The sequence below is a fragment of the Rousettus aegyptiacus genome, unplaced genomic scaffold (genome assembly GCF_014176215.1).
Source record: "Rousettus aegyptiacus isolate mRouAeg1 unplaced genomic scaffold, mRouAeg1.p scaffold_m13_p_1, whole genome shotgun sequence".
Taxonomy (NCBI): Eukaryota; Metazoa; Chordata; class Mammalia; order Chiroptera; family Pteropodidae; genus Rousettus; species Rousettus aegyptiacus.
In genome coordinates, this window is record NW_023416284.1 from 153196290 (window position 1) to 153219574 (window position 23285).

Consider the following 23285-nt stretch of genomic DNA (forward strand, 5'->3'; position numbering starts at 1 on the left):
TTAATTTACCACCTTTGTAAAGAAGATCCAGATGCAGTCAGCCCCAGGCTGGTAGAGCAGTTTTGAAATCATCAAAGATTTTCATCTTTGGATCCAACATGACTTCTCCAGCTTTCATGACAACATTTGCTTCTCAGCCAGTCGGAAAGACAAACAGGCAAGGGCATTACCAGAACGTGAAATGCATCACTTCTGTTTACATCTCATTATTAAGAATGTAGTTACATGAACATAGCCACAGCAGAGACCAGAAAGTGAAGTCTTTGCCTGCATAAGAAAAACTAAAATCTTCAATGACTAAGAGAAGAAAGGAAGAATAGATATTGGTGGATAGCTAGCAGTCTCTGTCACATATCCCTGTGGTAATACTATCTTGACATATTAGTAATGAATAACTAGATTGGTCATGATTCAGGTCAGGAAACAGAAACCACTCTAGATTTTTTTAAAGAAATACAGGTATTCATGAGTTTACAAAATTGCTAGAAAAGACAAGAGAAGAAGGCTCTAACCTGAGCTTCCAGAAATTATTCCTAGAGCACTCCACAACTGACCCTCCAGTAGAAATACATCTAAACTACCATAGAACTATTGCGTTTGTGAACACAGGACAAGAGCCAAATTCAGGGGTAGGAGGCCTAAGTCTAGAAGCTTCTGTGATCAGCCCGAAAGTCCATCAAATCCCACAGAGCCGTTTATTGGGTGCCGAAATAGGGCCACCATCTCCACTGAAATTGCTTCAAATACATAGGAAGCTGGAGATAGGAGTATGGAATGTTGCTACAGAAAATGTCACATTTTCGTGACCATGTTTACGAGTACATTCACAACCAAATTATGCAAGCATACTTAATTTGCAGAACCTAACTCACATCCATAATACTAGCTGCAAGGAAGTCTAAAAATGTCATTGATAGTGCTACATCCTTTACAGAACAGGAAGGCACAGTGGAAGGAGTATGGATTTAGCAGCGAGATAGCCAATCTATAGTACCACTGTGGCAAACAGCACCATATATCCATATATTCTAAAATAAAAAAAATATATCATCTGTGGACACAGCTGAGCAAGAATTCAGTTTAAGATCCCACAACCAACTGCCGACCGGCTAAATATTTTTGTACTAATTCAACTAATCAGATTCTATATGTAAGTCTTAAGCTTTCACCTTTCATATTGACCTCTCATTTTCTCATGTACCTATAACTACCTATTTAAAAAAATTATTCTAGTGTATGCTAAAAACAATTAAATAATTTATGTTATTTATAATTTTCTTTTATTTGGTTTTGGTTGTCAGTATATAATTTCATATTCATACACATGTTTAAAATCAATAAATTTTAAGCTAATGGAATGAAAACAAGGTCAGCCAGTTCTGCTGTAAAGATACCATTCTGGCAATAAAAGTATTTCTTTAAAATAAACATATAATCCTATGAGAAAGAAATAATAAAATAAAAATCCAAACAAAATGCGAAATATTTCTTTATAGCATTATATATAGTTATATATCACTAGCGATAATGAAGAGCTGATACATATTTCTAAGGTGCTTTTTAATACATTAAACACTATTTGAAATAATTAAAATAACACTTAGTTGGTGTACTTATATAGGACAACTGAAAGCTCAAACCAGAATAGTTATAAAATCGTATCATTTGGTGCCCAGCTTGACACTAATAACGAATTTCAAGGTTCACGCATTCCCTAATTAGCCTAAGTATTAATGTTCACTTGGAAATAGGTTTAAGGAGTTTTTGTGTAGTTAATTTTCAGAAACATATGATCATCTGGATTACTAAAACTAGATAGACTAAGATTATATATCTTATGAGAAGAATAAGACTTTAATCCTGCAGACAGTGGCTCCATTGGAAATTATTTAGCAAAAATAATGTAATCAATATTCTTTTTATTGCCCGAAATCCTATCCCATTGCAAGTTTGGGGAAAAATATCCAATTGTGCCTCTCATTTCTGAAGCCACAGTAGGAAGATTCTCCTCTTAAATAATGCCAGAAGATACATGCAAGTAACACAGCTTGTGTCAATCAATTATTCTCACATGTAACTTTGTTAGTAATTCAATGAAAAAGACTTGCTATGTTCTCTGCTTACTTCTCTAGTCATAGGCTACTGCGGGAATCTTTTTTTATCACACAAAATACATACATCACAAACCATACCAGTCAAGTGGAAAAAAAGTAAGTGGAACAAACCACAGGAAAGAAAGAACAAAATTAAAACAAGGATCCAAGGATCATAAAGTATCAGATGCATAAGTATAACGAACATTGCCACGGGCCTTCTAATTTATAAAAACCATCTCACCTCAAGATGGCAGCAATATGCAATGACTATTACACAAATTTCAGTAACAAAAAGTTTTAATTCAATTCATGACCCACAGAAAGGCAAAATAAATATAAGTAGTCATGCAGTTTATTTTTACTTTACTGTGAACTTTTTAATAAGATTGCTAATCCTTAAAATTTGCTTTTTAGGGTGGATTGCTTTAAATGTAAAAAATAGACAATAATGCTAAAACAGAGAAGTAAATTAATTTATAAAATACTTCTCTAAAATATTAAAAATTCAAATTAATAATATAGTTAAACATTAAACTGAAGAAATTAAGGTGGTATGTAATCAAAAAAATGCAAGCTAAAGCAAGGTGATCATTTTAAATTTACAAAATTAGCAAAGTTTTAGAGAATACATAATTAGAGTTGAATAATATGCAATGAAATAGTTACTCTTTCATGGTGTTATTAGGAGTGTAAACAAGGAAAATTTTCTTGGAAAGGATATCGACAATATGTATCAAGAATTTTTGACTCAGTAATTCAATTTCCAGGAATCTACTCCAAAGATCAGAGATGCAGTTGATGGATTTATTATAAGGATATTTACAGACAAGTGATTTGTAACTTTAAAAAATTTGAAAACGTCCTAAATATTTCATAATATGTTGAAAGTTAAGTAAATTATAGTACAGTCACACACTGGTAATGTCAGCCATTTTTTAAAAATGTTTCCTGTGAATGTTTAATGACAGGAGAAATATTCACATTTTAAATGAAAAAGATTAAACTTAAGTTGTGTATATTCATTCAATAAATTTATTGAGTGTCTATAATATGCAGTGCATGATCATGTGCTAGGTTGTACACATACATACACAACTATAGTTAAAAATTTCTTCTACCATAGTTGCAAATATAAATATATATAATGCTGGACCTAAAAGTCTTAGTGCAGGGATGATATAAGTATACTAAACCCTCATTTTGTATAGAAGAAAACCAGTGAATTATATCTAAAGTTGATAAATTGGTTAATAATGGCATAGTTGTATTATATTAAATTAATAAGAAAACTATCAAGAAAAGTAAAAACAAACATTTGAATATCATTTCTTATGAGAAGTTGAAACTGCAGTGCAGTAAGGGCAGCAATGAGACAGAAGTACTTGCTTTTTGTTATAAGTCCTACTATGCAATTTGATTTTCATTAACATATTTTGTACTTTCATTTTATAAACATAATGCCCTTTGTAAACCTCATAGTACATAGGAGTCCAATAAATAACACTCCTCTCTCTCACTCAAGGTCAGAACTAACTGAGAGGTAAACAAAGGAGTCAGATAGCTGGAAATAAAACATCAACTTGATTAAAAGTTTCATTGAAAAATGTGACTTATGTATCTGGCACAACAAGCTTGCTAATATTTTGCCACTAAATTAGCCTTTACCCACCCCATCACTTGCACAGCTGTAAAATAGCAGCCCTCCCACCCCCCAACCCCCACCCCTACCACAGTGGCAGGCAAAGAGCAGAACAGAATGATTTTAGCCGAGGCTAAAAATCGAAGGGGAAAAGGAGTTGAACAAATGTATTCTTTTTCTTCTTCCAGAGTCACTGATCCTCTCTATAAAATCACTCACTAACCATCTACTTACCAAACATATAAGACATCTACTATGTGCTACATGCCATGCTATGCCCAGCTAATAATAAGACAGGTAAGACAAGTCTACTGTCCTCAATAGTTCAAAGCATGTTGAGAGACATATCACATGTAAGGGAGATATGCATACAAATAATTAGACAAGATACTACACATCATCTTGAATGATTCTCTCTAGTTCTAAGAATCTGTGTTTGGTGAGACCTTTCAGTTCATTAATTATTTGTGCATAATTTTTTCTTTTCCTTTAATCTTGGCATATAATGCTTGCATTATCCAAGTAAAGATGTAATAGTCTAATTTAAAATTTTCAGTTGTCTATATCTCTTTATTACTTTTAAAATCTGTTTTTCAGGCCAGTTTTTTCATGTATAGATTTAAAATATCCTTGTGTTCTGTAATGTTTAATATTTTTAGTGGTAGTTTTCAAATTTATCGATATGTCTCAACAATAAAATTGATCATATTCTTTCATTTCACAGATACTCTTCCTATTGCTACTAACAGTGAACATTAGGATAACGCATTATAAAGATAGCAGAGTATTAAAATAACCTTTGAATTAGAAGTAATCTATTTAATAGAATTTGGTGATGAATTTTTCTGTAAAATTTTTTTCTAATACAGATATGAAAATTAATAACATAACCCAATAATAGTCATAATATTCTAGTGGATTATGAAATTATACTAAAATATCTAAGTACTGTTATATTACCAATAGTAAGCACTGAGTAATTTTTAAAGCCTATTTTTATCATTTCAAGAAATGTATTTTGCTATTAAGGTCACTTCTATAATATACATTTGTTATAATGAGAAACACCCTATAAGAAACATTTGCTGGATTTTCATGATATAAAAATTATTTGGCCTGTTAGATAAAGCAACTTGCACATATGCATTTATTTCTGCTGTATCCATAACACCACTAAAATGATAGTAAAGAAATACAAAAGATGTAAGCCCACAAGGACAAAGAGAATGTTGAGAGGAGATAACAGAATTTGGTTTGTTCAAGTGTGGAGACTGTAGGTTAGGATTTACCTACTCAGACATAGGCTGACAGTTCTGAGAAGACTCTTTAGAAGTTGTGGGTAAAGATTTAGCTTAAATTCTCACCTTATCTTATATAAGGAAGCAATGTTTTAGGAAGAATACATATTGTTCATGTAGATACAAATTTTCATAAGTCCAGCTGTATTGTAAAAGAAGGCAGAGTTAGGTGGAAGCTTTATGCATGTCCTGAGTGGGCAAGGGTTTATTGATAAATCAAGCTTCACTGTGCACCAACAGACAATCAAGGGAGAAGTTTATGTGTCCTCTGAATGAGAGTAAGAATTTATATTGAAATCAGACCTCATCAGACAGAAGCAGATATAGTCAGAAGGAAAGCCTTTGGTGTACCAGGAATATAGGCCTGGGTTTACTGACATGTCAAGGTTGAACTAACTCAAGAGTGTTTAGGGAAAGTGAACTGAATCAGAAGACATAGCTCATCAAATTCAGGCAGCTACATGCTACAAAGACAGTGATCCATGACTTTAAAATACCAAGTATACCATGATAACTCGCTAGCTTTTATCTTCAGCCCTAACATTTTACCTGTACTGTAGATTCTTACATACTGCCTATTGAACATTTCTATCTGGATAGATGATAGGACTCTCACGATTTAATATTTCCAAAACTATCTTTTGAAAATACTCTATCTCCTATATTTCCCTAAGTATCTCTCACTTCCATAAGTGACCCACCCTCATTTTCAGTAGCTCAGCCTGAAAATTTTGAATCATCCTTGATTCCTTTCCTTTAGTCATATACTATACCCAGGCTATTAGGACATTTTGCCTGCTCCACTGTCAAAGCTTGTCCAGAATCTTTCTGTTTCTTAGCACATCCAGTGATACTACCCCAGGTCAAGACCATCTGTTTTTATCTCCATCTAATCTTCTTCCACCCTTCCCTAGGCATTCTGATACTTAGTCTTCCTTGTTATTCCTAAAACATATTAAGTATTCTCTTACCTCAAGGTCTTTGATGTTTTAATTCCCTCTGGCTGGAATGCTCTTCATATTAGATATTCATATAGCTAATCCTTTTATTTACTTTAGATCTGTGCCCAAATATCAAGAAAGCAAATAGATAAGTAAAGTGAGATCTTTACTACCTTATATTAAAAAAAAAAAAAACTTAAACAAAATACCCTTTCCCAATCATTCATCACAAAGTTCTCTTCAATCTTTACACTTTCTGATTATTTCCTGAGCAGTTAATTATGCAAAAACTTTTCAAATCTCTCCTTTGAAAATTTTAATATTGATTTTTTGACTTCACTAGGCCATACCTATTATACCTTGGTGCCTCTGTAGAAACCTCCGGTTTAACATTCTACTACCTTTTTTTTTTATGTTATGCTTCTCTCATTAGAAATTTACCTCTGTAAGAGCAGGAACTTCATCTCTGTTTCATCAGTATAACTCCAGTATCCACAATACTGCCTGGTATGTAGCTTTCTAGAATATTTTTTGAATGGATAAATGAATGAATATATGAATGACTACGTAAGACATGTGAGAAAATGATCTAGATAATGGTAAAGAGACATATCAGAATGGCATACCTGATAAACTAGAGCAACACCCAAGGCTCCATCCTTTGACAAAGGTGAACAATTAGATAGCTATCCGTAAACAAAAACAGTTCTGAGAGAGCTCTGGAGTCCAACTTTAGCAACACAATGGAATGAAAATAACTGCACTGAAAAAAAAAAAAAAAAAAAAAAAGGAAGACAGCTTCATTTTCCCCATGTCATTCCATCCCCAAAGCTAAAATTGCTCAGTGCCAAATGGGAACTTCCAAGCTAGAAAGAGTTCCTCTTGCCAAGAAAGGAAAAATGGGGTGAGCAACCAGCTTCCTCGGCCTTCAGGGCCACTACATAAAGGTTCCATTTTGATTTCGCCACACCCACACAGAGATGGCTAGGAACAAGGAAGAGAAAGAGAAGTAGGGCTTACCAAGAACAGCCATGCAGTGGGAGAGATCACAGTTCTCAGCGACCTGCTCTATAGAAGAATACAGCAGATTTCACTACTGAAGAAACCAATAGCCAGCACAACTGTCATGGACCCCCCACACTTTTCACCAGGTGTCACCCCACAGGTATTTATATTCACTGATGCCAGCCAACTGACTTCTTCCCTGTTTCCTCCCTCAAGCCCCACCAGTGCCCAGGAACCACACTGGCAGCCACCCCAGGCTTCTAGAGCTGCCCTAATGCAAGATGACAACCTAGACCCATACGCACACTTGGGGCTAACCCCTCCGGCTGTGCACTTGAACAGTGACAGCCTGACACCTGTCATCAGCATCCACTGCAGTATACATACCTAGGGGAGACATGAAGAGCACTCCGACAACCAGGGCCCTCCCAGCTGCTGTTGGCCCAGATCAGGTTCTGTCTTTGTCACTGGCTTGTACCACTGTGTGCCAGTAGCAGCTCTCACCACTCCTACTCAATATAGTACTAGAAATAATAAAAAGCAATTAAACATTTTATCACTTGGTAATAATGTTGTATCCACTCCTGATTCTACTTTCTCATGATGAAAGAACATACTGGCAATAAGCTATATCACAGAAACTGAAAGTAAATAAGATTTATTGCACTAGTACCATTTAGTATTGCTATTCTCTTTCTCTTTCATGTTCAAATAGAATGCTGCAGATTGACAGGAATTTTTCCTTACTGAGTTTAAAATATCACTTGACTGATGAGGAAAATTTGACTAAGGACTTCTAGGAACACATAGGTTCTGCCCTTGTATGGTACAGAAGGGACAGAAGCTGTTTGCAGAGAGATGGATAGATAGATGACTAGATAGATAGATAGATAGATAGATAGATAGATAGATAGATAGATAGATAGATAGAAAATAGATAGATGACAGGTAGACAAATTACATATTATATATTATGATTTATTTAATGCACACTGTCTATATTTGGCAAAACTAATAAAAATCCTGTCATTCAATCTGGATTTCTTTCTGAGAAAATTATATCAGATTTCTTCATTGTTGCTTTGGGGCACAATAGGGCTAATGGGGATATAGGTATTAGTTAAAATTTGTAGTCCCTTTTATATGCATGTAACAGAAATGTGAAAATGGTCCCAGCAAGGCATCATAAAAGTCAGTCAGTCTGTGGACAAATCTATCCGATGATCACCATAGTAACAATCATGAGAGCTATAGAGTAACTTTTCCTTCATCATCTCAAAAGATAAATCTCCTGGGGATGGCTTGTAGGGAGGCTCTACCAGGATCATCTCTGTAGTCATTGAAATAAAATTGCCACTTTTATAGGAAATTGCCTAGAAAATGACTTTCTTATGGAACAGCAACCTGAGTCACTCAAAAACAGTACTTAAGGGACTATTTTGAGAATGAGGAGAGCATTAGTAACATTCTAAGAGGGCATTCCCAGGATCACCTAGACTAGGCTGATTTCCAAACCATCCTATTATGTGGAATTTAAAACCTAAAATTTTTTTCAATGTGTGCATGAGTTCATGCACAAAGCTATTTAATCAATTCTGAAAATATTTGTGCTTTTCTTATGAGTGATCTTTCCCGTTTCAGGGAGATGAATGTCTTATGGGATACCATCGGGAAAATCTCATTTGGGAAACTTAAAATATCTGCCACCACCATGTAATATTTTTTTTTCTCCACATGGGAAATAGGTGAGATTAACAGACTATGATTTTTGTTTGCTGTTCTTCCTCAAAGAACTGTCAAGATCCACAGCACTTTCCTAGAAAATAGGCCACTATCTCTGCTGGAGGAAAGAGCTTCTTGCAGTGTGTAAACCCTCAGCTCAAAGCAACTTTGGTTAGATAACAGGCCTGCTATTTTTGTTGTTTGTTTTTGTTTTCATTTTTTTTTAATGTTTTTATGAAGGATAAGGAGAAACTTGCCCTCAGAGCCCAAGATGAGAGATGAGGATTATAAGTAGGCTTCACCAGGGACCCATAATTTCTTCCCTGAGGAAAACAATAAAAGGGGTTTGAACAGTTTTCATTCCTTCTGAGGTTAACCCGATCCTGCTAGCAGAGGCTCCACTGTAAGTGTTGAGCAAGCTTTTTGTCATTCACTCCCATCCCTGGAATCCCAAACCATTTGGAAAATTAAAGAATGCCACCTTCAAGCAGAAGGCAGGAACAGTGCAGATAACATCTAGATACTGCTTGTCATTGTGGTTGAGATAGCACAAAAGGACAATGAAACTTTCGGTTGATGTCTCTGTCTTGAAGACTTATTATTATTTTTCTCTTTGTGATACAACAATTTCAATAAGCAGACTCATCCCATATGGGAAAGAATCTCTATTATTGACAAGCACTAGAACTGTACAGAAACCACCCAACTTTTGACTGAAATCGTCCATTGACCCCCTGTAAGTGCAAATCTGAAATAATATGATAAACCAACAAAAATTAACAAATTGAAAAACCAAGTATAAAAGATGAGAGAAAAATGTGCTGGCTTAACAGTAACTTAGGAAGTATGTGGAGTCTATAAGACTGAAAGCAAATGAAACTGTACACAAGTACTATACTCTAGTGAATGATTTTTTTGCTCCACGGTAGTACAGGTACAGGTTAACAATTCTAATACAGTTAACTACATATTTTGGAATTGAAAAACTAAGTAGATAGTCGACTGTGGGAGCCAGGTGTCTAACTGTTATTACAAAAGTTTACAGATAAACGAGTAGGAGGCTAGAATGATAGGTGTGGTGGAAGATTAAAGTTAGAGATATCAGTATGAACTCAGGTATAGCTTAACATATATACAAATGACTACATACAGAAATATTTATAGATGTGTGTATATACTTGAATTAGTATACACATATGCATTTCCTTGTTCTATCAACTGAGAGATGCTAGAAATAATGACACCTCAAAAGCAAAACACACACCTGATACTCATCTCTGATTTCTAAGATCATTCTCCAGTAAAAAAAAAAAAAAAAAAAAAAAAAAAAACAACGGATCCTTGGATGAATGGCTGATTCTAGGATAGGAGTAGAAAATATACTGCATGCCTGGATCATCTTGTAATTGTCAAAAATTAAGGAGGTGCTCAAAATAAAACAAAAGGTCGCATTGATGGGGGTATAGCAAAGGGACACAGAAACCACCTGAAAGAGCTCCCAATGACCAAAACTGTCACGATTTGAGCAACAAAGTAAAGTTGTACTGAATTATGACTCAAAATAAAATAAATTCCCATGAGTCTATAATAATAGGAAATTAGCATTCCAACTAAAAATATATGATAATAACTCTTTCCCTATATCCTTACAAGCTAGATGTCTCTCTTAGAATTTTACTAATTTGATGAGTGAAAAATGACATCTCATTATTGCTTTAATTTCCATTTTATTGACTAAGAGTGAGCTTGAATATCTTTTCATATATTTATTTATCATTTGGACATCTTTTTAGTGGTTTCTCGTTCATGGTCTGAGTCCAATTTTTCTTTTTCTCTTGGATTGTCTATGTTTTTTCTTCACAAGTTTGGAGATATTTTTGTATTAGAAACATTATCTCTCTGTTGTATAAAGCATGGAGTTAATAACATGCCTACTGCAAATACTTACTGTGAGAATTAAATTATTTGATATACGTAAAGCACTTAGAACAGTACCTACTTCATGACAAATGCGAATTAACTGTTAGTTAATACAGTTAATTAAAACGTATTTTATCTTTTGAACTTATTTGTGACATAATTTGCTATAAAACATTTATTTTTATTTTTATTAGATAAATATGTCTACTTTTCCTTTGTATCTTACTTAGATCTTATTGGCCACTTTATATAATTTTTTCCTAAGGTTTTTTTCTGATATTTTTATTGTCTTTGTGTTAACATTTAGAATTTTAATCAATCTTAAGTTTAGTTTGATATATGGGATGAGAGAAAGGTCCTATTTTTTTTTTCAGATGAATAACCCATTATGTCATTTAATTAACAATACTTAACCAAATTAATTGATATACCACTATTATGATATAGTATTTTTCTGTATTTCTTTGTATCCATTCCTGAATACTTTGCCTGTTGCTTTTACTAGTTATTTCTTTTAATGCTAATACCTTAGTACTTGGTTACAGTAGCTATATAGCAGGGTTTAACGTCTCATAAATCAATTTCTCTATCATTGTTCTTTTTTATATTTTTATTGTTTACTCCTGGTTATTTATTCCTACCTTTTAGTTTTAAATAAAACTATGGGTTCTCAGAGTCAGAGATTGAAGAACAGAACATGCTGACTGGAGTTTAGAAGTTTAGACAGCTCTAGGGAGTGCCAGGATATGACCGAGTAATGCCAGGAGAAAACCAGGTTGACACGGAGCTGAGGATCAAGAGAGAACAAGTTCATCACCATAACTGACAGCAGTGGATTTCAGCAACGGACACACCCTAGAAATTGTATAAATCTGCCAGTGCACTACCAAGGACCAGACTGAAGCCAAGGAGATCCTATTTCCCTCAATTCTCTGAATGTCTTGAAGGTCTATAACTCCTTCCCCCTTCAAAAAGATGACATTTGGGGAGAAACTTGGAAAAGAAGCAGAGTCCAGAAGGAACCTTGGTAGTGAAAGGTAAATCGAGTTACCTAAAGAGAAAAATTAAAAATTATTGGACCCTATCCCTTCAAATTTGGGTTAAAATTGGTAAACATATATAAATGTATATATACATATATACAGTTATATATATATATATATATATATTTTACTACGTGAGAGACTTAAAGCTACTTTTTCTTTGCACATTTGAGCTATAGTGGAATCAATTTGTCACCTCACAATCCAGAAGTTTAATTGCAAAAATGAAGATATCCACGAAAAGACTGAAGCGCATAGAGCTTAAATGTCTTTGTCAAAGTTAAAGCTGAAAAAAGAAGGGCAATTTTAACTACACTTGACCTTAGTAGAAAGCTGGCCCTCTTTGCCAAATACAAGTATTTTGATTCCTCGATAAAGGCTCTTACCCCTACATTGACTTTCTAGTCTCTACTTCCTTTTCCCACCAAAACTTCTAGTTACTGGTGCAGTTGTTTATTCTGCTCAGGATCATGTGTCTGATGTTTATTATAGATATAGTTAGCTTAGGAAATTACAGTTTCAGATACCTAAAATATTTAAAAGCTATTTTACATCAAGACACTTATAAAAACAAGTTAAGAAGGAGACCAAAATCACTGATAGACTCTGAACAGATGTCTTTGGCAAGAATGGACTTCAAGAAGGAGAAATTCCAAACCACAGCACCACTTTGAGAGTTCCAACAGTATTGATACAGCTTTCCCACTTTAAGGTTTATAATGACAATAAAACTCTGGGGAGAATACAAACAGAAGATGTATCAGCTGACAAAAGAATATTTTCGACAGGAATGATCGCTCAGACTTTTGAGGACTGTTTGAATGTATAGATGGTCAAAATTGAAAAGTAGCTCTTAGAGGTATGAATATTCTGGACATGAGGCATTCTGTTCCACCCACCACCTTTATAATTTTATAATTTGAGGTGCTCCTGGGCATCAAAGACCTAATAATTTTAAATGTTACTCTTTCTGTGTCTTTTAAAATAATTAGATTCTTACTCGGTGAGGACCCACACCAAAATTGTGGGGTCTTATTTTAATACTTTGTAATTTGTTAACTTCTGTTAGATATGTTCTATCCTGTCATTCTTACAGTACTCTGTGCGAAAGATGATACAGATGAGGAACTGTGGTTCAGAGAATTAAAGTGTTTTCTCCAAGGTCATGTAACTGGAACATGAGGAACTGGGATTTAAACCAAGTCTTCCAAATGCAAATCCCTTCCCACATGGATTCTTTCCTTTTCTATCTGATTTACAACAGGGCGATGACTCCCTAATCTTACCTTTGCCCTAACAAATTACTTATACTTTTTACTTATCATCAAAAACTAGTTTGTCAAGAATCACTGTCAAAACTCCTTAATCTGGTGAACTGTATTGTCCTTCTAAATTTAACTCTATACGAAATTATGCATAGACAAAGATTCCTTGGCCTGCAGGCCTGAAATTCTGAAATTTTCTGTAGTGCCTGGCAGATCTTTTTGATCCTTCACATTTAGTCACATCAATCATATCACTTTGAAGAACATATTATAAAGAAAATAAAGTAACTTGATTGATGTGAACAGATGTGACATGGGGCAATTAAGTTTCAGTTTAAGAACCCAAGGAGAAAAACACCTGATGCACTATAAGTTTCACTAAACAAAGACTCCATTGCTAACAGTATAAATATAATTTATAGGCATTGTTTTCCCAGGTGGAAGAGAGAAGAAATACAATATGTGTAAATAGTATAATGGGTGTTTATCTACCATGCATGGGCAGAAACTTTCCTCTGAGTGTCTGAAATTGAATCTTTCCCATTGCATTTCAGAGCCAAGTCTACTTTAGCAATGTTAATCCACTGTGGAAAAAATAATGTGTTTTAGGAAATAAATTATCTATTATTATTATACATATGGATGAGACCATTTCAAAATAATTCAATACATATACTACATTAAGAAAAAATAAAAGATTTTAATAGATCTAGAATGTAAATATTTTATTGGGGCTATCTCTAAAGGATTTTAGTTGGTGAATTTTTAAAAGGGATTTACATTGTTCCTAATTGTTGTGACCATTCTTTTCGAGGTCTGTTTGTTCAGTTTTACTTCATAATTTAAGCCTATATAAAATAAAGATCTATATACACACACATATGTGTTGTAAAAGTAATATAAATGGAGACACTTCAAAATGAAGTGGGAGCTGCCATTCCAGAGGAACTGCCTTGCAAGTCTTACTCCTCAAACCTTTGGAATGTTAAATCCGGGGGAAATAACCTTTGGACTGGGCCTAAAGCATCATTGTATTCCAAACAACTGTTTGCAAAGCTAAGAGAAAAGCAGACTTCATAACCACCCTGCTAAAAAGTAAAGGCATCCTTTAGAATTAGCATCACTCTGCTAGCTTATCTGAACCTATAGTAATTTCTTTCTTGGCTTATTAACACTTCCAGAAATTCCTCCTTCTATTCACATAATTATCCTCCTTTCTTTTCTCATAAATTGGCCCCTTGCATTCGCCTCCTAATTGAAACACTATTTGGGTTTCTGCCTGAATCAGTGCTTCCAGAAGAGCTGTTCTTTGGGACCTCAAATAAATGCTTATGGCCTCTCACCTTGGCTATTTTCTATTACTTTTAGGTTAACAGTGCATATGTGCTGTTGTTGCCCATCCTATGGTTTTTAACTATGACATCCTTCTCTCTTCTCTACCTATTAAAATTCTACTCACTCTTCAGAATCATTTCACATGTTCTCTCCACTGGGAAGCATTCCCCAGTTCTGCCAGATGAGATTAATTACCAGTTCTCTGGCTCCACAGCTTGCTTCTAACTGTAGTGCAGCCCCAGTGTTTACTTGACAGTTTCCCCTACAAAACTCCTTGAAGATGGGATTTTATCTTATTAGCTTACTTATTCCTAGCAAGAAAAGTCAGTAAACTTTGATAGAATACATAATTAAAAATATGAAGATCTATATAGTAATCATTATTAACAGTTACATTTTTCTTAAATTTTATTTAAAATAACATTTTATGAACGTTGAGAGCTTAAGACAGTTCTTTCAACTTAGAAGATTTCCTCATGTAAGCACAGTTACTAACAAAAAGCAGAGAGGTTTAGAGAAGGCACTAGAGTGGGTGATTGGAAATCTGGTTCTGTCCCAACTTTCCCTCTCATTAACTGTATCACCTTGAGAAAATCATGTCTTTGAGCCACAGTCAACTCATTTGTAAAATAAGAAGCTGAAATAGATGACTCGTAGGTCATTTCCAGCTGTAATATTCCACTATTCTACAAATGCCAATACTGAGGTCTTACATTGTTTTCACTCCAGAACTTACACTGATAACACTGAGTTTAAATGAAAGTTAAAATAATATGAAGAAAAGTTATCTGTGGTTGGGATGCTGTGCCATCCTTTTTTTTTTTTTTTTTTCCTGAAAATTTGGAAAAGATACCAATGTTGACACATGATCTTATTTGCTCTGAGTGTGTAATCAATGATTACTTTAGGTTAGGTTCCCTAGAAGAGCCAGAAATGGAGATTACTGTTCAAAAGATTTATTGGGTAAATGTTCTCAGGAGAAGGGGAGTGAGGGAAAGGAAAAAGGTAGAGGAAAATAAAGCTCAGCAGAGATATAGTCTCAGCTGAAAATAGCTTTAGTTCGATCCCATGGAGAAGCTCCAGAACATGAATTGCACCACAGATTTTACTCTTGAGCTAACAAGACCAATTTTAGGGTTCTTATGTCAGCCAGTCATTGGTTAAGGTTGGTGGTGGGAGGGTGGCTTCCAAGGTAGGTAAGGTGGCTCCTAGCTGCCCTTGACCTAAGGTAATTTTCTGTAAAAAGAAAGGGGAAGATTTGAGTTGTTAGCATTTCGCACTCAGAGACTCTATAAGGTAGGTGTTTCAGCTAGGAAGAAGACTCTAGGCGGGTACCAACATTATCCTCTGATTAAAATTCCTTTGCCTCCCAGAGCAGAAGCAAGTGCTCAAAAAAAGTAGAACTCTTTCGATGTTTGAGAAAAATGTTAATAATAGAATATTCTAAGTTCTGAGCGTAGCCCTGCGTTTATTCATTCACTTCTTCATATATTCAATTGATAAACATTTACTAAATTCTGCTTAATATGACTCATTTTAGTAAACAATGCTACTGTGTTCGAGTCAGATGCCCTTAAGTGTGACAGTCTAATGGCTTTTAGTGATTTGGTATAAGAAACTGTACTTTAACAAAAGAGTTTATCCCGGGTTGGTATATCTTTTCTGAAAAGGGCCTCTGGAGAAGTGCATAGACAGTTTAGACTAGCCACAGAGGGTGGACCATCAGCACCAACAAGCAACTTGTTGGTATCAAGACCCAAGACCTGAGGATATTATCATTGCCAAAAACAGAACTCTTGGCAGTAAATGCCTCCATATGTCATTTCAGAGCATGTGGAGCTTTGAATTCATGTGTTCTGTAAGTTATACATTATTGGCTTTGTGTTTCCTCTTGTATATTTGTTTGGTTCTTTCCTCTTGATTAAACTTCTTTGGGCGTGTTGTGGCCCATGTGCTGGCAAGTAAGGAAGTAGGTGCCAGCCTGCTGGAATGTGCAGAGAGTGCTAACTACAACCCTCAATGTAATCTAGGTCTTATGGGTCATGGATGTCTAAAAGACATGAAAATTCATTTTTAAATCACTTTCTTCTTGAAGAGAATGACTGCAAAGAATGACTCCAAGGTTTTTAGCATAATCAAATAAGGGATAACTACTGGTGAGTGAGACAAAATATTAGAAGAAAAATTTGGGAGATAAAAGTTTGAATAGGCTCAAAGAACTATTAATATCTCTATCCCAGACAACTCAGAAAGGGTTTCTCCTTGTGGAAGGCTTTGCTTCTTGGTTGTGATAATTCCTTCTGGCCTGACATCATAGCTAGTTTAAAAAAGGACTCAGTTTTTAATATTTTCACCATCACTGTAAAGTTTCAAGCTGTTTCTTTCCTCCTTAGCCATTTTGCCTGGTATGATATGTGCTGTACTTTGTCCATACTTCCTTTATGGACTTGAGACTAACCTCATCCTTCCCATGCATAGCCTTGAATTGTGGAATCCTAGACCAAGAAGAGTCCCAGATTTTCCAGTCACCAGGAAGAAGAGATCTTTTATTTATCCTATAAACCTCTAGCATCTAGCATATTTTGAATCTCTAAGATAGCGATTCTCAATTAGAGGCAATTTTGCCCTTGGAAATGTCTGGCAGTGTCCATAGACATTTTTTATTGTCACAGTTGCAGGGAGGTGTCTAGTAGGTCATCCTCTAGGCCAAGAATGCTTCCAAACATCTTACAATGGACAGGAAAACTTCCAGGAACAAAAAATTATCTGGTCCAAAATATCAATAGTGCTGAAGTTCAAATCTAGGATACTACAGGCACATTAGCCTTTCTCATTTCAAGGTTCTACAACTTGGTTCTTCTCTTTACTAGGGCTGTAAAATCATCTTTTTCTAGATTACAAGGAGACATCTGTTTTTATTAACAAAGGGCTCCTCAGTTTCGTGCTCAGTCCCAAATGAAGAGCCTGAAGTGGCCAAGGAGTTCCTTAGCTGACTTGCTGCCGCTCTCCATGGTCTGATCTCTCCCTCTAGTGGTAAGCATTGTAAATACAGCTGGAAGGACAGAAGCGCCCTCCCCCCCTCGCCCCCCATTCTCTGGCATCAATACAAGGATGGTGGTATTGGGAATTGGAGTACTGTGTTAAGGAACTATCTTCCATCCTCTCAACTTACAAGAACAAACATATTTTTGAAACATAACAGAACTTTAAAAAAATACAGGAGGTCATCTGAAATTTATTCCACTATAATGTAAAAAGTATGCATTTCTCATAAAGATAGAAATGATAACCTACCACTATTAAGTGTGACAAATGCCTTCAGCCTTTTAGAAACCATCCCTGTGATTTAGAGCATAAATTTGAGCTCAGACATTTACTAACTGTGTGATCTTGTGAGTTTTTCAATCTCAATTTCTTCATTTGATTAAAAAAAAGTTTCTTCATTTGTATAATAGCACTTATCTTACAGGGTTTAGTGAGGAGTAAGTGAACTGTTGTGTGTTAATCACCAAGAACAGTGTTTGGCATTCACTAAATGGCAGATATAATGAATATTAAGTTATCAAACACAATAAGCTCTGGGTTTAGACAGACAGCATCTGTCACCTCGCTGCTCTGCATTAGGTAGAGAAAAAAAGAAGTACGCAGTGCCTCTCCTTTAGCCTGCTCAAAACCTACCCTAGCCTATTGCAGCACAAAGCTGCCTGCTTTGTGACTCTGTAGAAACAGTCTTCCACAATTACTAGACAGCCCCATCAGAAGCCAGATTAATGACCTACTGCACTATGCATTTCTGGCTCCTAACCAGGTTGAAAGGACTGACTAGCTTTTGATCTCAAAGGTAGAAAAGCCCATAACATAAATCAGTGACCTGGAAGAAACTGTAAATCCCCAGCAACTATGGACGGGCTTGACTTCATATGCAACAACATCTGTCTGGTGCTGCCCCACCACTCCCTTTATCACTGGAGGGGTTGGGGCCCTGGCACTTGTGGTCTAATTCAGAGACCATTGTGATACAGAAAAGAGTGGAAGAGAAAGGGGGAATCTTTGTGTGTTCGTAGATGAAAATATAGTTGGTAAAACTGTAAAGAGGAGCGAGGAAATGATTATCACAGAAAGAGGAGGAAAAGGAAGTTCATGATGGGCTTCTGTGATGCTCATAATATTCTCTTAATATAAGGAGTCGCTTTATAATTATTTGTTGAACTATACTACTGATATGTTACATTTTCTCTCTATATATTATATTTCCCACTTAAAAAGGTAAATGTATTAGTATCACTAATACTTGTAATGGCACAAAGGATGTTATTGTAAGGAAAAACTGAGTTTCGATGACTCTGAATCTCTCAAATGAGTTGGACACTGAATGTGAGGAAGTTATAAAAATATTTTAGTCAATGTATGTTGCTTCTATTTTTCTTTCTATATATGTCAAAGAGTGATATATGATACAACTATGTATATAAATTCAAAATAATTATTTAAATAAATATAAAATAAAAATTCTAAGTCATAATAAAAAAAGAGAAAGTTATAATAAAAATGAGAGAAAATTTCTCACATGTCCATTGGCTCCCTTTACCATCACCCAATACTCATATATACTGGCCTAGTCAGCCTTCCATAGTCAAGATTACTACCTCCAGCTGGCCTTGAAGGCCGTTCTTCATTATTTTCTAGCAGAATTTGAACTGGAAAGCTTTGCTTATAACCCCTTCTTGTGGGAGTTAGCCACAGCAGTCTCCTCTAAGGCTTGGAGGTGCTACTTTCCCAAATAATGTTCTCTGTTGAGCTGAGGATTCAGGGTACACAAACTTTTGCCAGAAGATCCTTTGGCTAGAAAACTTTGTAACCTTCCACTCCACCTGAGTCAGCAGATGGAATTAAACTAATTCATAAATGAAAGTGTAGAAAATAAATTAACTGAATATATTTAATGCACATATAGGATATTTAACATTAATACCATATTTAAATATTAATAGCAGGATACAATTATTCGAAAACTTTTCAGAAAGACCATTTACATAAATGATTTTTATGATTGCATTTGAGTGCTACTATACATGAACATAACCTCTTCACACACAATGGCTTTGACAGAATTAATGACATTCATTTAGCTCTTCATTTACTTAAGCAAAGAATAATTAACATATTCTAATCACTGCAAAAACCTGTCCACTGACCCATGATAATTTAAAAGCTTTCTTATCTTCCCAATTTTAAAAAATTCCTTTCGGGTTATTCTTTAATCCCTCCAACAATTCATAGAAGGTTGGGAGAATGAACACTCTGTCAGTCAACGAATTTTATTTATGGCTCCTATAGAAGGAGAATACTCTCGTGGAGAAAATAGAACTAACAACTGATTTTGTTAGATAAATTAAATGAGACGGTGTAACTGAAAGCACTTTAGAATAATGTTTGGAATATCATAAGGATTTAAGTAAGGCTATTAGAATTTCACTCTAAAAGCAGTACATTTCTCACTTGCTTATTGTAACATATGTAAAAATATGGAAATTATAGAGATAATAATATTCAGAATAAAAGTTCTTACCATAAATAAGCATTCCAAAAATGTTTGTTTTATGAATAAATAAATTCCAACAGTTCTTAGAACTAATTATGATTTTAATAGATTTCTCTAAGTTTTTTCCCTGTGCATTTTTTTATAGAGGTAAGATCATATAGTAGACATTAAATTATCTTCTGCCTTTATGACTTTATATTATAAAATGTCTTTTCTCACAAGCACTAAAAATTATATGAAAATATAATTTTAATGGTTTCCTATAACATTTTATATTTCTTAATTCACAGTTCCCCTGTTGGGCACTAGCATTGTTCAGGTTTTTTGTTTTCTATTTTTTAAGCTTGTAACTAAAGCTGTAATAAACACTGATATATTTCTTCATCTTCATTTCTTAACATTGATTCATAAAAGTATTATTAAATGGTAAAACTGTGTAGTAAATATCTATTAATTTTTCCTGTCTGGCCTTCATTTCCCCTTTTGGTGACAGCACCTCACTTCGAAGAATCGTCCTGTATCCCAAGAGGTTTGGGTAAAGCCAGCTCCACCCCTGGATTCAAGGTGTGAGCAGGACCTGAACCCAGAGATTTACGGCGTTCTACTGTCTGATTGCAGTGACTGCTTCAGGACTAGATGTGAGACCCAACCCAGACAAAGAGACTCAGTCCTGGGTTTTTGAGGAACTACACTGGAAAAGTCATTCCTTTTCATTAGGGATTGCTAACCTGGTTTGATGTAAACCCAATTTTCTAGTGACCACTGGAGAGAGCCTGCCATGGTATGAAGCTAGCACAGAGGAAAGACAGAAGTCAGAGATTAAAAAAAGAAGAAGAAGAAGAATATTCCTAATAACAATTTCGATAGAAGATTCCATCATAAACTAGGATGTAATAACTTCCTTTTTGACTCAAGCAAGCTGAGGAGAAGCAGAGTTTGCTACCCAAAAATATGACATTTGGGATATTGAGTTTTTAAACTGGTTATTTTTATGAAACAAAAAAATCAGAAAGAAACTTTGACCTTTCCCCCAACTTCCTAAAAGAATTTAGACGCAGGATCTGCTTTGAGAAGGGAGCTATCATCGTAGATAAATATAGTTTAATATGAACTAAGCGTGATAGACAGAGAGAAATCTAGCAAGGCCCGTGTGATCAAAGTCCTCTCTGTGACCCATTGGTAGAGATGACCCGGAAAGCATTTACCCAACAATTGCTCTTCTATCTGCATGTGACTTGCCTTCCTGTCCTTTGAAGTCCCCAAACAACACACAACTTCTCTTCTAAGCTCCAGATGGCACATAAGCCTTAACTGCTTAATCTATCTGTTCTTGGGTCCCTTATATTCTTATGGAACCTCTGTATGTACATATGTAATAAATTTGGTCACTCTCCTATTAATCTGTCTCATGTTAATTTGATTATTTGTCCAACCAGAAGAATTTAGAAAGGTAGGAGGAAAATTCTTCTTCCCCTACATGGTGTAAGGTGGGGGTTTCTATCATTTGCAACCCACAGAGACCAGACTATTTAAAATAATGTAACGTGTTTAAGATTAATGCTTTATTACCAAATTATTTTCAAAAAATTGCAATTTATAAACATGGTATCGTTGAATAAAGATGTCATCACACCAATATCAGTGTTTTATATTGTTACTTTTAAAATATCTGCTAATTTTTAAGGGAAAGTGCTATTTTATTTCAACCCGTATTTTAAAAATAACTGGTGGTGGTAATAATTTACAATGTGCTAACCATTTTAATGTATTTGTTAATATACTTTACCCATTTATCTATTATTGCTATTAATATTGTTTTGTGCAATCTTAATTAGTTTCACACTAGGTTTTTCTAAATTTTATTTGATACATGTGTTACAAATATTTTTTTAAGAATCTGTTGTTTGGCTTTTACGTAAGATCTGTTTTTTCCCCCAGAAAAATTTCTCCAGTTCAAACTTGAGGAAGAGAACTTTGATAAGAAAAGCAAGAATGTTCAATCTACACTTTAATTTACTTGATAGAGAACATACTTCTGGTGGATCCCAGTCAGCTATATTTAAAATAGGTTCGCCAATTAAATATCAGATTCTGCACTATTCCAAAGCCCACTAAAATGTTAGAAGGGTTCCAATGACATAAGTAAAGCCTTTGTGAATAATGTTTAGATAAGGCTTAATTGGTAAAAATGCTTTTCATTGTACAGCAGGGTCTGCTTGTACATCATCATAATCTGTGCTTATAGATGGAAGGCTTAGCATACATACATGAATAAAACTGTAGGCTTGAAATCTTCTGTCCATATCCTTATTCAGTTTCTAGAAATGTTAAGAATAAGACCTTACACCTTAGAATCATAAAGGGCAAATTCATGCACACACTGTATTAGAATGATTCCAACTGTAGCAGTATTTTTTTTCTTAAATACATGACTATTAACTCTCTCAAATGTTTTGCTACTAACCTTAAAGTTTTGAAAATTATTATGATAATCAGAAAATCCCTTTAGATGGGTCAATTACACACCTGAAAATTTCAGTAAATATGAAGGTTAGATAACTTTAAGAAAAGCAGGTGTAAAGTGAACAAACTATTTCTACCCACTGACATTAGTTTTCTAAATGATAGCCTGCAAAATTGTGTGTAATTTGGGTAAAAATGTAGCTTTTTAAAACAGGTCATTCTGTGATTTTATTTTGTGCTGTGAACTTGAAGGAAGTACTTTTTTTAGCTTATACATCTAATTCATCACGTGGAAAATGATTTAAAGAAAGAACGGAACATGAGCCTTAAAAAAAGTGCTAAATTGAGAAGCAGGAGACCTGGATTCTAGTTGTAAATGTAGTTACTAGGCTTCTCCAGATCTTATTAATAAAATGGGAAGATGGAGGGTGAAAGAGAAAAAAAAAACTAAAAAATCTTAACTTTAAAAAAAAGGGAAAAACCTAAAGAATCTCAAGGGTCTTTTAAGAGTAGGAGTTGGCAAATTTTTTCTGTAAGCAGTCAGAAAGTACATATTTTAGGTTTGGGGGCCATACTGTATTGGCTGTAACTATTCACCTCTGCTATTATAGCACTAAAGTAGCCATTGATAATAAGTACACAAATGTTCATTTAAAGGCAAAATAAAATTTTATTTACAGGTAATTCATCAATAAACAAACCAGTCTTGGGTACATTTACGGGAGTTTTGAACTTAAAACAGCTATTAGAAATAGTTAGCTGACTGACTTATATATTGATATAAGGTGCCAGACTTCCAGATGTCCCTGGAGATAACCATAGAGCTGTCCTAGTCTGAAATAATATCTGACACCAATTCCAATAAAATAATTGGCTGGTAAAACAAAAGAAATAGCACACATATGGGAAAAATAATAGAATCCATAATTTCAACAACTTAACATTCATAATTCCTAGGATATAATTTAAAATCGTCTGACACATGAAAAAGCAGATAAATGAAATACATTGCCAAT

At 34.6% G+C, this 23285-nt stretch overlaps 1 protein-coding gene across 5 annotated transcripts in view; it reads right to left on the minus strand.

Moving 5' to 3' along the window:
* Nucleotides 1-23285, minus strand: part of TBC1D32 (TBC1 domain family member 32) — a 189301-nt gene that overhangs the window by 157883 nt on the left and 8133 nt on the right. For 2 of the 5 annotated variants that reach the window (XM_016153862.2, XM_016153828.2), the window contains exons 2-7: nucleotides 7367-7503; nucleotides 6995-7042; nucleotides 6601-6737; nucleotides 6416-6493; nucleotides 6005-6093; nucleotides 13-129 (exon numbers count right to left, since the gene is read on the minus strand). The gene's annotated coding sequence lies outside the window, so the exon portion shown is untranslated. The remainder of the gene's footprint in view (nucleotides 1-12; nucleotides 130-6004; nucleotides 6094-6415; nucleotides 6494-6600; nucleotides 6738-6994; nucleotides 7043-7366; nucleotides 7504-23285) is intronic. The other 3 variants (XM_016153846.2, XM_016153837.2, XM_016153852.2) reach the window with 3 other exon arrangements.